Raw genomic sequence first — 16,916 nt, forward strand, 5'->3', positions numbered from 1 at the left:
AAGTCTATCGTGGAAAGGGAATTGTGGCAAAAAGTAAACCCCTGCAGTCATAAAGAAAAGCAATATTATGTAACTGATATTTCTAGGTAGCCTAGATGCTCAGGTAGCAACTATGGAAATGAATAAACAATCAACGTTTTAGGCTGACACCCTTCATCTAGACTGGAAAGGAAGGGGAAAGATGCCAAAATAAGGGGGTGTGGGGGGGGAGGGGAGAGGAAGAATGACTAGCTGGAAGGTGATAGGTGAAGCCAGGTGAGTGGGGGAGGGTGATGCAGTAAGATACTGGGAGATGGTAAATGGAAAAGGCAAAGGGCAGGAGAAGAAGGAATCTGATAGAAGACAGGGGTGGATCATGGGAGAATGGGAACGGGGATGGGCCAGGACGAGGTGACAAGCAGGAGAGGGGAACAGGTAAGAGCCCAGAGTAGAGAAGTATGAGTGTTAAGAATTACCAGAAGTTGGAGAAATCAATATTCAGACTATCGGGTTGGAGGCTGCCCAGACAGAATATGAGGTGTTGCTCCTTCAACCTGAGAATGGCTTCATTGTGGCAGACAAGGAGGCCATGGACCAACATGTTGGAATGGGAATGGCGATAGGAATTGAATTAGTTGGTCACCGGAAATTCCACTTTGTTGTGGATGGAGATTGTGCTTGACAAAGCTGTTCTCCAGTGTAGGTCAGGTCTCACCAATGCAGAGGAGGCTGCACCAGGAGCACCAGATACAGTAGACAGATCATTCTCTGATGGACAGGATCCATAAAGGAAAGTTTGTAAGAGTGGGTTCCCTCACCTCCAACCTTCTGACATTCAATACAGGAGCCCCTCAGGGCTGTGTACTGTCCCCTCCTTTACTCCCCGTATACCCATGACTATATCACCACCCACAGCTCCAATCTGCTAATTAAATTTGCCAATGACACTACATTGATTGGCCCTATCTCAAACAATAACGAGGTGACCTACAGAGAAGAAGTAATCTCTCTGACACAGTGGTGTCAAGAAAACAACCTCTCCTTCAATGTCACAAAAACAAAGGGGTTGGTTGTCGATTACAGGAGGAATGGAGACGGGGGTAACCCCTATTGACATCAATGGATCTGGGGCTGAGAGGGTAAACAACTTAAAGTTCCTCGGCATCCACATCACTGAGGACCTCACGTGGTCTGCACACACCAACTGTGTAGTGAAAAAGGCACAACAGTACCCCTTTCACATCAGACAGTTGAGGAAGTTTGATAGAAGTCACCAAATCCTAAGAACTTTCTACAGGGGCACAAGTGAGAGCATCCTGACTGGCTGCATCACTACCTGGTATGGGAACTGTGCCTCCCTTAATCGCAGGACTCTGCAGAGAGTGGTGCGGACAGCCCAGCGCATCTGTAGTTGTGAACTTCCATGATTCAGGACATTTACAAGGACAGGTGTGTAAAAGGGGCCCCGTAGGATCATTGGGGACTCAAGCCATCCCAACCACAATCTATCCCAGCTGCTACCATCTGGGAAGCGGTACCATAGCATAAAAGCCAGGACCAGCAGGTTCTGGAACATCTTCTTCCACCAGGCCATCAGACTGATGAACTCACACTGATTTGACTGTACTCTATATAACATTGATTGTTCTATTTATTATAAATTACTATGATTGCATATTGCACATTTAGATGGAGACATACCATGAAGATTTTTACTCCTCATGTACGTGAAGGATGTAAGAAATGAAGTCAATTCAATTCAATAGTCAATAGATTTGCATGGAAGTGTTGCCTCCCCTGGAAGGACTTTTTGGTGTCCTGAATGAAGATGAGGCAGGAATTGAATGGGCAGGTGTAGCACTGAGGAAGCCTGCAAGGATAAGTGCCAAAAGGGAAATTAGTGTGACCAGTGGACAAAAAATCATGGAGGGAGTGATCCTTGTGGAAGGCAAAGAATGGGGAGGGGGGTGGAGGTAAAGATGAGTTTGGTAGTAGAGTCCCTTTGAAGATGACGGAAGTTGTGGAGAACGATGTGTTGGATGGGGAGGTAGGTGACGACAAGCGGAATTCTATCCTTGTTAAAACGGTGGGAAGATGGAGGGAGTGCTGATGTCCAGGAAATGGAGGCAATGAGGGTGAGGGCAGCATGGATGGTGGAGCAAGGGAAACGCTGTTCTTTGAAGGAGAACACCTCTGATGTCCTAGAGAGGAAAACCTCATCCTGGGAACAGATGAGGTAGAGACGAAGGAACCGAGAAAAGGGAAAGGCATTTTTACAGGAGACAAGATGTAAAGAGGAATAGTCAAGATAGCCTTGGGAATCAGTGAGTTTATAAAAGGTATCGCTGGACGGTTTGTCTCCAGTGACGGAGACAGAGAGCTAGAGAAAGGGGAGAGAGGTGCCAGAAATAGACTGAGTAAATTTAAGTTCAGAGTGGAAGCTGGAGGCAAGGTTGATGAAATTGACGTGCTCAGCATGGGTTCATTAATCAGCACTGATGCAGTCGACAATGTAGTGCAGAAGGAGTTGCGGAGCATTACCAGTGAAGACTTGGAACGTGGACTGTTCCACGTAGCCAATGAAAAGGCAGTTGTAGCTTGGGGCCCTTGTGGGAGCCCTTGGTTACATCTTGAGTAAGAGAAAGTGGGAGGAGCCAAAAGAGAAATTGTTGAGGGGGAGGACCTGTCCCCCAGATGGAGGAGGGTGGTGGTGGAGGGGAGATAGTCGGGTCTGTTGCCAAGAAAGAAGCAAAAAGCTTTAAGGCCTTCTTGATTGGGGTATAGAAGTGTATAGGGACAGAACATCCATTGTGAAAATGAGGCAATCAGGGCCAGGGAATTGAAACTTGTTGAGACTGACAGCATGAGAAGTGTCGCTGATATAGGTGGAATGGGACTGAATGATGGGGGATAAAATGAAGTCACAATATGCCTGTCTTTTCGTTGGCTATGTGGAACAGTCTTTGGTGATGCAACACCTCACATGCAAATCTGTTAGGGTCATCTGGTGCTCGCAGTGGCTTTGGTAATTTTTCCCCTCCCCTTCCCTCTTCTCATTTCCCCACTCTGGCTCCCCCTTACCTCTTCTGGTCACCTGCCTGCCTCATCTCCCAGGTGCCCCTCTTCCTTCTCTTTCACCCATTATCCACCCTCCTCTCCTGTCAGATTCCTTTCTCTCCAGCTCTTTGCCTTTTCCAGTTTTCACTTCCCAGCCTCTCACTTAACACCCTCCTCCTCCTCCACCCACCTGGCTTCACCTATCACCTACCAGCTTATCCTCCTCCCCCTCCTCTCCCACCTTTTTGTCCTGGCTTCCTCCCCCTTCCTTTCCAGTCCTGAGGGAGGGCACTGCATTTCCGGGCGCCATAGTCAAGGGGACTCGTGCAAGCAGCTCTGATAGAAACCATCAAATACTTCCGTTTCACTCTGCTACTGCTGAGGAACACAAATACATCCAAGTTACTTTCAAGAAGGATGTACAGAAGTGTGAAGGCACCCACTCAGTGATTCAGGAACAATTTTTTCCCCTTTCTGAATGGACATTGAACCCATGAACACTACCTCATGACTTCTTTAATTTCTATTTTTGCACTACTATTTAACTTAACTATTTTATATATGCAGTATAATAGTTATATTATAATACACCGTTTTTATAGTTCACAGTTTCTTTATTATTATGTATTGCATCGTACTGTCAACAAATTTCATAGAAACATAGAAAATAGGTGCAGGAGTAGGCCATTCGGCCCTTTGAGTCTGCACTGCCATTCAGTATGATCATGGCTGATCATCCAACTCAGAACCCTGTACCCACCTTCTCTCCATACCCCCGATCCCTTTAGCCACAAGGGCCATATCTAACTCCCTCTTAAATACTGGCCTCAACTGTTTCCTGTGGCAGAGAAGTTCATAGATTCACAACTCTCTGTGTGAAGAAGTTTTTCCTCATCTTGGTCCTAAAAGGCTTCCCCTTTATCCTCAAACTGTGACCCCTCGTTCTGAACTTCATGACACATGTTAGTGATATTAAACTTGATTCTGATTCTGATTCACTATTTATTCATTTCCATAGATGTTGCCCGACCGGCTGAGTTCTGCCAGCATTTAGTTTATGTTGCTCTGGATTTCCAGCATCTGCAGGATCCCTTGTTTTTTTCTCTCTAGGTAGATTCTGGTTAATTATCAATGAATGGCAGACATTTTAGGCTGGCTTGCTGTGATGCCATCTTTGTTAGGTCGCAGGTAACAAGACTTATTGGGGCAAATTAAGGAGTACTGCATTTAACAATACTATCTGCTGGCCTGAAATTTCATGGCTCTACTCAAGACTGCGGTTGGGGATAAGGATGCTGCAGCTGACTTATCCCCAAGGCAACTGGGGCTGGGGAGGGGGGAGGATTGCTCAACTGGCCCAGAGGAGTACCTTAGCTTTAGGATCAACTGCAAGATAACAACAGAACAGAATGTCAACCTTCAAAGAAAATATTATGAAGCAAATTGCATAACAAAAATATCTATCTACCTCACTCATAGGTTCAGCCTGATTGCGATAATTTCCATACAAATAAGAACATTCCAAATAGACTTAACAATAGTCATCTCCAGCAGCAGTAGCTTGTTGGTACCGGCTGGATTTTCTTTCAATCCCTATTTTTAAACTTGCAGTAGTGCCAAATATTGACATAGGCGACATTTGCAAAAGACGCATAGAGGTTATTCAGTACTAAACTCAAGCATTTATATTTTATCAAGTATCCATAAAGCATTCTGTCATCACATCTTCATGGAGAATTTTCAGTATTTGGGGGAATTAAAGACTTACTTGTTTACAGCTTAGTGTACTATACTGAAGTGAACAGATTAATGCGCTCAACGCTTTAAGGACAAACAGGTGAGTTCATAAGCTATTTCTGCTTATAACTTTACCTACTCCAAATAGGAAAGAGGCAGAAAAAAAGGGAAAAAACATATATAATGGCGATTTTGACATTATTCAGGAAAAGCACAAGACTGGAGTTAAAATACTGCATTTAATTTGAACTGCTCGAACTGCACAATCATCAAAATTTGAATGTTCTTGTAAGATTTTAAAGTGTCATCAGCAGACTTTAAAAAGGATACACGACTTTAGAAGAATTCTTTAAAGTGAAAAAAGAATGCAATCAAGTACTTTCCTACCAAATACAATAATCATTTGCAACAGTTCATCTCTATGCGACAGGAATACAATAGTCTCCATTTTATTATTTTGTGCATTATTATTGCACATCGGTAAATTATTATTGGTATATTATTATCCTGGATTTATTATGAGTTAAGTCGGCACTCTGTTAAGTGTGTTTTTAAATATTGCTGCTGTAACAAAGAAATTCCCACTCGGGATCAATAAGGTATTTATTTTTAAGGTCAACATATTATATACTGGGCAAATAGCAGAATAGATAGCAAGGCAGCCATAAAACACAAGAGCAACTATTTAGCCAGACAGATGTTGCAAATTGATGAGCTGGTGTCTATAGTTTACACCAAAGGTTTTGTTGTTGCTTTTAGGTATAGATGCTTTTGAGGCATTGATCGTGTGGATAGTCAGAGGCTTTTCCCCAGGGCTGAAATGGCTAGCATGAGAGGGCACAGTTTTAAGGTGCTTGGAAGTAGGTACAGAGGAGATGTTAGGGGTAAGTTTTTTACGCAGAGAGTGGTGAGTGTGTGGAATGGGCTGCCGGTGACGGTGGTGGAGGCAGGTACAATAGGGTCTTTTAAGAGACTCCTACGTAGGTATATAGAGCTCAGAAAAATAGAGGGCTATGGGTAACCCTAGGTAATTTCTAAGGTGAGGACATGTTCGGCACAGCTTTGTGCGCCAAAGTGCCTGTATTGTGCTGTAGGTTTTCTATATTTCTATATTTCTAAGACTTGAGTAGATAAGGTAGCATGGGAAAGGAAGCAAACAAGTATAATAACTTTCTCTTCTTATTAAAAACATTCTCATCACTGCTATAAATATTAGACTAAATAGTCTGCTCCTTAACGCGTATGGAGATAATTTTCTAGGTACAGGCCAGTTAGTGCCCATAATAGTGCCCTGGAGGCAGATGACTCCATTAAGATTCTTCCAGGATTATTGAGGGAATGGTCAGGAGATCATACATTATGAGCTCTTCACAGGGTTCACATGTCTGTCAATATAATCCAACATTTGCTCCTTTGGCTCAATGTTGAAAACTCTGTGCATTGGATACAGATGCTGTACCTTACCTCTAAATGTGTATAACACATGTGTTATCAAAGAGCGTATGCGATCCTTGCCAATCAAGGTGAATGGCGAGGATAAATATTGCCTACAGGTTAAATATTGATCAAGAAAAAATATGCTTTACCACATTTTTTTGTTTCCTTTGCTCCATAACATTAACAACTGATAAAGAAACAGATTAACCTTTCAGATTGTTGACCTTCCAGTCAGAGCTGCTTGACTGGAGAGGATGCTGCTGTTGGTTCAATTGTCCCTCCAGTCAGTTTGGAGGATTTTCTGGGAGACCGCACTAGAAGTACCTTCCCCGTTCATTGCCACAGGGCATCTCCACACTGAGATCAAAGTCCTGGGTCAGAAAGGTAGGCCACAGAGCAGAAACAAGAAAGCTCCAGTAGCTAACCTATCCCAAAACAAGTTAATTTTGGCATCACAGGAAACAGTGCCAAGCAATATACTTCTCCACCATGGAACAATGCAAAGTCAAGGGTTTGCTTGGCCTCTGGTTTATAAACCCATAATTTATCATAACCAGTTTCACATTCCTGACCAAAATACTTCTCGCAATAAATTTAATCTGTACTTATAGTTACAATACTGACTGAGTATTAGGAATTGGATTTTGTATTTGTGTTATATGTTGAAACATTCATGCACTTTATTACATGAATCAACTTGATGATAGTTACCATGAAGCTTCCTATTTGCAATGTGGATTTTGCTTCATTTGTTTTCTGCTAAGCATTCTTTTCCAACCTTATTTATAATAAATTTCACTCTATGTTTAACATGCCATTAATTTATTGGATGACCGGTATGCTATTTTTTCTATAACAATTTTCTTGGCAAATTTTTCTACATAAGTAGTTTATCATTGCCTTCATCTGGGCAGTGTCTTTGCATGATGGGTGACTCCAGCCATTATCACTACTCTTCAGAGATTGTCTGCCCGGTGTCAGTGGTTGCATAAGCAGGACTTGTGACAAGCCAATTTATTTTAGGTGTTTGTTTTGTGGAAGACATCGGATGTGTTGGACTTTACCAAAATTTCCTTCTCCCAAGATTTAATTTAATCTAACTCAAGACACTTGTAACAAACCATATACAGATTGGTTTTATGCATAGTAAATTTAAGAAATATTGTAACTCCATGACAAAGAAGACCTTCATCATAGGCAATCTCTTATATTGATGGTGATTTGCGTCTACTCCAGTTTAGTAGGTTCTGAGATGACTGATGTGGCAAAGTTGAGAACCATAGACTCCACAGATGGGCAAGTGATGGTGGGGGTGGGATTAGATGTCTGGGTAGCTTATGAGGAGGTCCTTTTCTATTTATACAGAGTGTCTGTATGCTTCTGGTGCATGGCCTTGAAGTTCCCAATATTATTTAAATTGTTCTTTCTTCACTTTGAGTAATCATTGGCCAGGAAATCCGAGGAGTCAAGGGAGATTTAAGGAGGTTTTGAGGACATCCTTGAATCTTCATCTACCAGGAAATGCATACTTATGATAGAACATGAGATTGATTTTTTGGTTCTTGAAGTACCTTCAATAACTCCAAAAGACTGAGGTTTGGTAAAATACTGAAAGGCTTTTATTCGCTGTACAATACCACCTCCACAGTGAGTGTCTGCCCCCAGACTGAGGGGGAGGGGCAAGGCAAAACACCTTTATACAGGACACTGTGGGAGGAGCCACAGGGGCAGTCAGCAGAGGGGTGTGTCCAGACAGGCAACCGAGTTACAACATATATACATGGTTTACCACAGTTCTGGAGATAGGTGTTAGGCGTATGAGATAAGTAGCTTGCTCAAGGTTACCCAGTGACTTGACTAGGGCCTCAATGCTGTGGATGTTGGTTTGCAAGTGAAACATCATTTGAGGAGAACAGTAATCATCAGCACATAATTGAATGCTGCAATACATCAGTAGAAAAAAATCATTTCGATTTTTAGAATGTGCTTTTTAATTACACCGATGGACCTAATGCAGATTAGAGGACATCACAGCTCCTCCCTCATCAATCAGCGCAATCCCCAGCGCGGCCAAAGGCGGTGCTGCAGCCGTCGGACCGAACGCGATGAAGGGACTCGGTTTCCATTCGGAGCAGAGTAAAGACGGACCGCTCGGCGGTCAGATTTAAGGAGCGGACTCGGAGGCGGCAGTGGGTGAGTGGCGAGAAGGAACACATGGAAAGAAAGAGCAGGGAAGAGGGAGGGGATGGGAGCGGCAGGGAATACGGCAGCGAGCTGGAGAAAGGGGGCAGAGGGAAAAGCCGTCACGTCAAAAAGGGGAAGCAAAGGAACGGCTGGGACATTGAGAGAGAAAGAGGGTTGGGTCACGTTTAGGAGGAAGAAATTAACGCTTGCATTTAAATTACACTTTTCACTGGTATCTTTCGAAGCAATATGCGACCACTTAAATACTTTGCAAAGTCTAAAACAGCGCGATAAAGCAGGAAACGCCGCAAGCTCTCGCAAACAATTCCTTCTTCATGAGTAAATGTTTTCTCTTTGTGATGTGGGTTAAAGGGTAAATTTTGTCAAGGAATTCAGATTTAGGATTTTTTTTCATGAGGATTGTTGTTTGGGTGTAACTCCTTATCAAGCTTATAAATGACATGAGTGATAGATGGAACACAGTTCTAAGTTCGCCAAAGACAGGTGAGCAGCCCAGGTGGAAGCATTGCACTCATACTTGTGTAAGCTTATACTTGTATGAATTAAATTTCATTGTAAGCAAATAGCAGATTGGATCTAAAATGGATAGAACAGAAATTATAAAAATAAATAGCAGTACAGGCCCAAAGGTACTTTGCTCAAATTCTTAATTATTAAAAAGTCATAGATGCAGAGGAAAATCAGGAAGGCTAATGGAACTCTGGCTTTTTATCAAAGGACTGGAAAACAAGTGGAAAATATTTACTGCTTTTCAACAAAAACATTGATTGGAACCGTGAGCTATTTTAGGTAATGCATTTGATTGTTTTTGGAAGAAAGACTGCAGAGATTTTTCTGGCATACCAGCTGGATTCCAAGAGTTAAACTGAGGAATGATAACAGCAGCTAGTGGTGTATTATGTGGAAGTTTAGTAAAGGAGTGATTTGATTGAGGTTTACAAGAGAATTACTTTTGCTTGGGGCATCAATCCAGGGACAAGGGGATTATTCTGTCAAGAAAGGATAACCTGTTTGGGTTTGTATTCCTTGGAGTTTAAACGAGGATGATCTTTCTGAAACACATTAGATCTGAAGGCGGCATTACAGGATGCATGTTGAAAAGATACAACGGGAAAAGGCAAAAAACACACCTACAAAATATGGGGCTGGACATTTGAAACTGAGGGGCACAGGAATTTCTTCTCTCAGAGGGTAGTGAATTTCTAGAAAATTCCCACCATTAGACAGACAAGCAGTGGTCACTTTATCAGGTACATCCTGTACTGAGTAAAATGGCCACCAAGTGTGTGTATGTGGACTTCTGCTTCTGTAGCCCATCCACTTCACAGTGTGATGTGTTGTGCGTTCAGAGGTGCTCTTCTGCAACCACTGTTATAGCACGTGGTTATTTTATTTACTGTCGCCTTCCTATCAACTTGAACCAGTCTGGTCATTCTTCCCTGGCCTCTCTCACTGACAAGGCATTTTCACTTTTGCTCACTGGATTTTTTTTTTGATTTTTGCACCATTCTTTGTAAACTAGAGACTTGTGCATGAAAATCCCAGGAGATCAACGGTTTCTGAGATGTTCTGGCACCAACAATCATTCCACAGTAAAAAAAACTTCTTCCCTCCTTTTATACCCATCTAAACTTGTCTCCACCATCCTCTTAATTTTATGTATATGCTGTCCTTTCTTTTCCTTATCCCAACTTTGTTGCTACAGTGATCAAATAGAGTTTTTAAATTATGGCTTCCATCTCCTTTATGCAAAGGCAACACTACTTTTATATGCAACACATATCCTCAATTTTAAGTGATTGCTTGGTTGGAATGTCTGCCACCTTATTTCCTTCAACCCCAACAGGAGCAGGGAACTATAAGAAATGTATACACAAGCCTAGCCTCTGCAGCCTCAACAGATGTTCAATCTCAAGAAGAATGTCTGGCCTATATTTTGAAATACTTGTTTTAATAAATCCCAACACCGATAACAATCTGAGCACAGAAGTACATAATCATTTCAGTCATGTATACTGATACTTTGTCTGATAATCTTTTCTCAATTGTCACATGAAACTTTGGAACATAAGTAGAAACACCTGAACGACCTGTCCCTGGATCTTTTGAACCATTTGTGTAGATATGTAAGAAGCCATAATATCGGCCTTGTATATATTGCTGAACTTCCTCTGCCACTGATATACATCATTCCTGATCTTGATCTTTTCCTGAAGACCCAAATCAACCTCAGGTAAAGGGAAAAACCTTGGAGGAGTGACAGAAAAGGGTACAAAGAGACCATATTCCACATTAAGCAATTCAATGTTGTGCCCATTCATTTCCCATCCAGCCAAATCTGATGACCTTAGGAACGTAGTTCTCCCAATGCTCTACTAATGTTGCCAATCTTGGATGTCCAGCTTTGAAGTCTTACTAACCCAATAAATCATTGCTAACCGTAATATGTGTAGATGCAAAGGTACTTCACCTACTTCTACCAGTAAGGCAGAAATTAGGGATGATTTAATAGCACACAACATAATTTTAGTGCTTGAGCTTGAACTCTATCTAATTTTCCACTACTTTCCACAAAACAAGAAAGCATTGCTCTAACCATTTGTTCCATTGTCTTACATACATGTGAAGTTAGCAAAATAGGTCTATAACTGGAAGAATCTGATTAATCCTTACCAGGTTTCAGTATAGGGATAACAACTGCTCATTGCCAGGAAAGAGGAAGTCGCTCTTCAACCCATATTGTAATAAAGAACTTCAGAACCAACGTAAGTTTCAAATCCAATAATTGTGTAAACATATTATAACAAACAACACACACAAAATGCTGGAGGGACTCAGCAGGCCAGGCAGCATCAATGGAAAAAAATATAGCCAATGTTTCGGGCCAAGACCCTTTCGGTTGGCCCTTCTTTGGTACTGGGACCACAGTGAGGACCCTTTCCAGGCTGAGACTCAGACTGAAAATGCGCTGGAGATCTCCACACAACTTCTCAACTTGTGATATGAGAACCTTTTCTCTGATGCACATCTATTCCCATTGTGCAGATACTGGGAAATGATCACTCCCCACTACCGTATCACTATAGACTTCCCAGTTAAACACACTTGCTATATCCTCAGATACCAGTGTAAGGTCTATAGCAGAAACAATGTTGTTTAATAGATTTATCCTTATACTCCTACCATCATTGAAGCACTCCAAACACTTTTTTCCAGAAAGTCTTCCACCACTGTCCCATTCACATTTGTGACACCACAACTCCATGTAGCACTAAGCATTAAAATCCCCACAATGTATGAGCTTATTTCTCCCATTTCCATCAACACTTTCCAATATATATGAGATGTTAACCTTTTACAAGGGTTATAAAAATATATTATCTGTACTTTACTATTCTTTCCCCCAAATTTCAACCACAATTGACTCATAAGCAACCCCAATTTCCATAACTATGTGCTATCCCATTTTTGACAAAGGTAGCCACTCCTCCTCCATTATAAACACATAGTCATACTTTATTGATCCCAGGGGGAAATTGGTTTTCGTTACAGTTGCAACATAAAAAATAGTTAAATAGTAATATGTAAATTATGCCAGTAAATTATGAAATAAATCCAGGACCAGCCTATCGGCACAGGGTGTCTGACCCTCCAAGGGAGGAGTTGCAAAGTTTGATGGCCACAGGCAGGAATGACTTCCTATGACGCTCTGTGCTGCATCTTGGAGGAATGAGTCTCTGGCTGAATGTACTCCTGTGCCCACCCAGTACATTATGTAGTGGATGGGAGACATTGACCAAGATGACATGCAACTTAGACAGCATCCTCTTTTCAGACACCACCGTCAGAGAGTCCAGTTCCATCCTCACAACATCACTGGCCTTAGGAATAAGTTTGTTGATTCTGTTGGTGTCTGCTACCCTCAGCCTGCTGTCCCAGCACACAACAGCAAATATGATAGCACTGGCCACCACAGACTCGTAGAACATCCTCAGCATCGTCCGGCAGATGTTAAAGGACCTTAGTCTCTTCAGGAAATAGAGACGGCTCTGACCCTTCTTGTAGACAGCCTCAGTGTTCTTTGATCAGTCCAGTTTATTGTCAACTCGTATCCCCAGGTATTTGTAATCATCCACCATGTCTACACTGACCCCCTGGATGGAAACAGGGGTCACCGGTGCCTTAGCCCTCCTCAGGTCTACCACCAGCTCCTTAGTCTTTTTCACATTAAGCTGCAGATAATTCTGCTCACACCATGTGACAAAGTTTCCTACACAAGAGATTCTGCAGATGCTGGAAATCCAAAGCAGCACACACAAAATTCTAGAGGACTCATTGGGTCAGGCAGTATCTATAGAAATGAATAAACAGTTGGCGTTTCAGGTCAAGACGCTTCTTCAGGACACCTCCTTCATTACCCATTTTCCAATTGCATCTTATATCAACATAACCTGGTATCTTAAAACTTAAACAAGATTTCAATCATGTTTATTGTACACATATAATATCAGGTTTATTTGTAGGTCTTCAGTAAATTTCTTAAATTCTTGACCACTAGCTAGTTGGCTTCTTGCATTCCATTGTAAGATCAGAAAAAAAACATTAACAATCCTCCTTTGAACCTTGAACATTATTTATTCTGTGAAGGGCATCATTAGTGACTTCTAGAGTCAAGTCTTTTATCTCTAGATTTATTTTGCTGCTATTTATATAATTGAAGGATCTTGGCTTGAAACGTCAACTGTATTCTTCCTGATACTGCCTGGCCAGCTGAGTTCCTCCAGCATTTTGTGTGTGGCTTTAATTTTTTCTATCCTACTTTTAGTTTGTGCTGTACAATTTACCATTTTTGCCATGAAAGTGACAAACTTTAGTTTATCAACAATCAATAAATCCTTTATTATACAATCATGCCCTTTATACACTGTCTTTAATTTATCTGATTTCTGGATATTAATAGGTCCCCCGACACTGTCTTCTGTACTTTCTACAGAGCCTCTGCATATGATATGATCATTTCCTGACCTGATCATGCTGGACTTCCAGTTTTCTTAAATACAGGACACTCATAAGCAGAGCTATATTCTCCTCTACAGTTGTTATGTATTTTAGCTGAATGCCTTCTCTGCAATTGCCATAATCATGCTCTGCAGTGCATCTACCACATTGCTTTTTATGATTCCATGCAGCTACTACATGGCTAAACTTCTGGCATTGAAAACATTTCAGAAAGGGTGATGCATAGACTAAAACTATATAACTCATATACTCTAACCAGTAACTTCAATCTGTCAAATTTAATTAACACCAATAGGCTATTTGTTCTTACTCCACTACAAATTTACTCCCTTTTTAAACATTTAGCGCCCACATGTTTTCTCCCAACTAAATTATTTGTAACTTGGTCAATTGATGCATCTAGAGGCACTCCAGCGATTACTCCCCAAAACCACTATCATTCAATATAATTCCTTCCTTCCACAGCTTTTAACCGCAAAGTTTTTTCACATTGCTTACTATCTTTATAAAATACTGAGTGATACATCTCTTGAAGGTTTTGCAGCCACATATCTCCCACTGGTTTATTTTAAATCCTTAGGTCTAATTAGATTGATATCAGAAACAGCTTCACATTCAAAAACTGATGAAGACCTTAAACTCTTCCTTCCTTCTTTTATTTAAATCCTGTCTGCTGCTTTCATCACTGCAATCCTCAATCAGCCACTTATTTTTCTGTTTCTCAGAAACCTGCCACTTGCTTTCCTCCATACAACTCCTAACACCCAATACCACCTCCCATTCGCTTCCTCTGTCAGTTCCTGCCATCTCTACTCCCCCCCCCCCCAATTTCCTGCCTGAGATCAACTTCCAACAACAGGCTCAGTCCTTTGCTCCAACCTCAATCCTCACTCCTCACTCCCAACTGAGCCTCTTGACCATGTCTGCATGCTTTTATGCATTGAGTTGCTGTCACATGATTGGCTGATTAGATACTTGTATAATAAGCAGGTGTATAGATGTATCTAATAAAGTGGCCACTAAGTGTATTTAATGTGCAGATTGATCAGTATTTGAAAGATCAAGCAATTAAGGTGTGACAGAGAGCTCTCGGTAAATGCACTCCATACACATGCGTATTTATACACACACACACACACACACACACACACACACACACACACACACACACACACACACACAAACATTTCCTTGTCATTCTGCTGATGTTGCACTGAGTGTGCGCACTTGGATGTCTTACCGGGTATATTCTTATAATGGCGTTGGTTTAATGGTGCCTTTCTCACCAAACAGAGTGGAATACTCCATTTCTTTAGTAATAGGGATGTGTAAATGTGTATATATTGTTTATATTCTGTATTTAAGGTGGATTCTTCTGTTTATTTTGTAGTATGACTGTAACTGTATTGTGGGGTACATCATATTCTAATTCATGTGTAGTCTTAATTTAACTTTGCGGGTAATTAAAGATGGTACGTCCCCATGCTTAAAAAATGGGGTGGATCGCTCTCGGTTGGGGAGAGAAAGATTGAGCTGCCAGCAGGTCACATCGGCCAAGTATAAGTACTTAACTATAATTGTGGTTTTTTTTGGTAGATATCTTTTTGTGAATATTTGCAGTTTTCTTTTCACTATTTTTGTAAGTTTGATTTCTGATGCACTGAATAAATACCCATGCATGAAAGTGCTGAGCAACTCTAGCCATTTCTGTTTTGGGGTTGAAACCCATGTTGTAACATAGGTTTTAATGAGAGCTGGCATAGAAGAGGAGCTGAGCCCATCGTAGTAAAGGTCATATTAAAATATAGGTCTGGCCTTGTGGGCCTACTCCTGCTCCTATTTTCTATTGTCAGATTTGGATGCCTGTTGTAAAATTTAATAAAATAGCTTTTAGGAATAATATTAGGAAACTGCTCTGTGCAGAGTGCAGTAGGAATTTAATTCTACTTCTGAAAAATATGGATAATAAACACCAGAAAGTCTGCAGATGCTGGAAATCCAAATCCAAAATGCTGGAGGAACTCAGGAGGATCTATGGAAATGAATAAGCAGTTGATGTTTCAGGCTGAGACCCCTCTGCAGAACTGGAAAAGAAGGGAGGAGACAGCAGAATAATGGATAATGTTAGGTTGCAATAATTTAAGTAGTTTTTAATAACCGAAGTTATTAGAAGATGTCAGGAACAGTTAGGGAGTTTGGTTGCAGATTAGCCACAATCATGTTGAATGGTGGATTGGGTTTTGAAAGCTGAAAAGTCCTAGACTAGCTCCTGTCTTCTTGATGTCATGCAACCTTTTAAATTCTGAAAGAGAAGACCAAAGTTTAATTTGTAATGTCTCATCCATAAAGCAGCCCAGATCTTCTAACATTGGAACAGTTTCTCAGCACAGTACTGAATTGCTGAATTACGTATTTCTCCCACAATGAGCCGACAAACATTAGCATCATGAGTGGGAATACAACCTACTGGTAGATAATAAGATGAAAGAGGGAAAGCAGGCCAGGAGCAAGTGAAATAAAATTGAGAAAGATTTAAGAATAAGGGAGGCAAAATAGGAAATTTGTTGACGAAATGTTTCAAAACTAACACATTCTTCCACCATCTTGATTGATATATTGCAGGTACTTTTAATAGTTCTAAGTCCAGACTGCCATGCACTGGCTGTCTGGTTATACACCATCAATTATTTTCAATAAGTGTATGACATTATATATACACATCAAATATATGACACTGAACTTTTTACCCTGAACATTCTTAGAGGGGAAACAATTATTTTTAAATGTGGAAAACTTAGGCAAACGAATGGCTATCATCAGGTGATGGATAATTAAAAGGATAAAGATATAGGATTATCATTACATGAACTTATATAGAATGTGTTCAGCTACTTGGCTCAGTAAACTACAGATGCCCCTGAGCTCAGTGGTACTGTAACTGTGCAGAAGTCTAAGGCACATGTAAAAATATTCTGTAAACCAAAGATGCTTTCAAAAATGTTTCTAAATAACAAAAATTATTACTACAAAGAGCAGTACACAGTAAAAGCCTAAATCAAATTAATATTTAGTGTGACCACCCTTCGCCTTTAAAGATGTATCAATTCTCTTCTCAATTCTCTCAGATACATGGTGGGAGGAAATATTATCAAGGTAGCCGTGATACTGTTTGGGCTTTTAATGGATGTCTGTGGTTAATCTATTCCCAAAGATATTGATCTGAAAAGGAAAGAGAAGCTTCGGAAATAGGGCAAGTGAAAATTAGATCAGATGTTCAAATGGTTCAATTTAATATCAGAGAATGTATACAGTATACAATCTAAAATTCTTACTCTTCACAGAGAGAGGGTGAAAATTGGAATAAAAACTGATAAAATTTCTGATTTCCGTATGTACGGAGGAAGCAGCCGCAATGTAGTCATCACTGTACCAGAAGAGGGAGTTGAGGGAGGTTCAGAGTTTGTTCTACGTATCCTACCAAA

The 16,916-nt window shown here is 40.9% G+C and overlaps 1 protein-coding gene across 1 annotated transcript in view; it reads left to right on the forward strand.

The window, feature by feature from the left end:
- Nucleotides 1-8,292: 8,292 nt before the first annotated feature.
- The window catches only part of dus1l (dihydrouridine synthase 1-like (S. cerevisiae)), a 62,739-nt gene continuing 54,115 nt past the window's right edge, over nt 8,293-16,916 (forward strand). Inside the window, exon 1 of the mRNA XM_063074426.1 lies at nt 8,293-8,403. The gene's annotated coding sequence lies outside the window, so the exon portion shown is untranslated. The remainder of the gene's footprint in view (nt 8,404-16,916) is intronic.

The sequence above is a fragment of the Mobula hypostoma genome, chromosome 22, assembly GCF_963921235.1.
Source record: "Mobula hypostoma chromosome 22, sMobHyp1.1, whole genome shotgun sequence".
Taxonomy (NCBI): Eukaryota; Metazoa; Chordata; class Chondrichthyes; order Myliobatiformes; family Myliobatidae; genus Mobula; species Mobula hypostoma.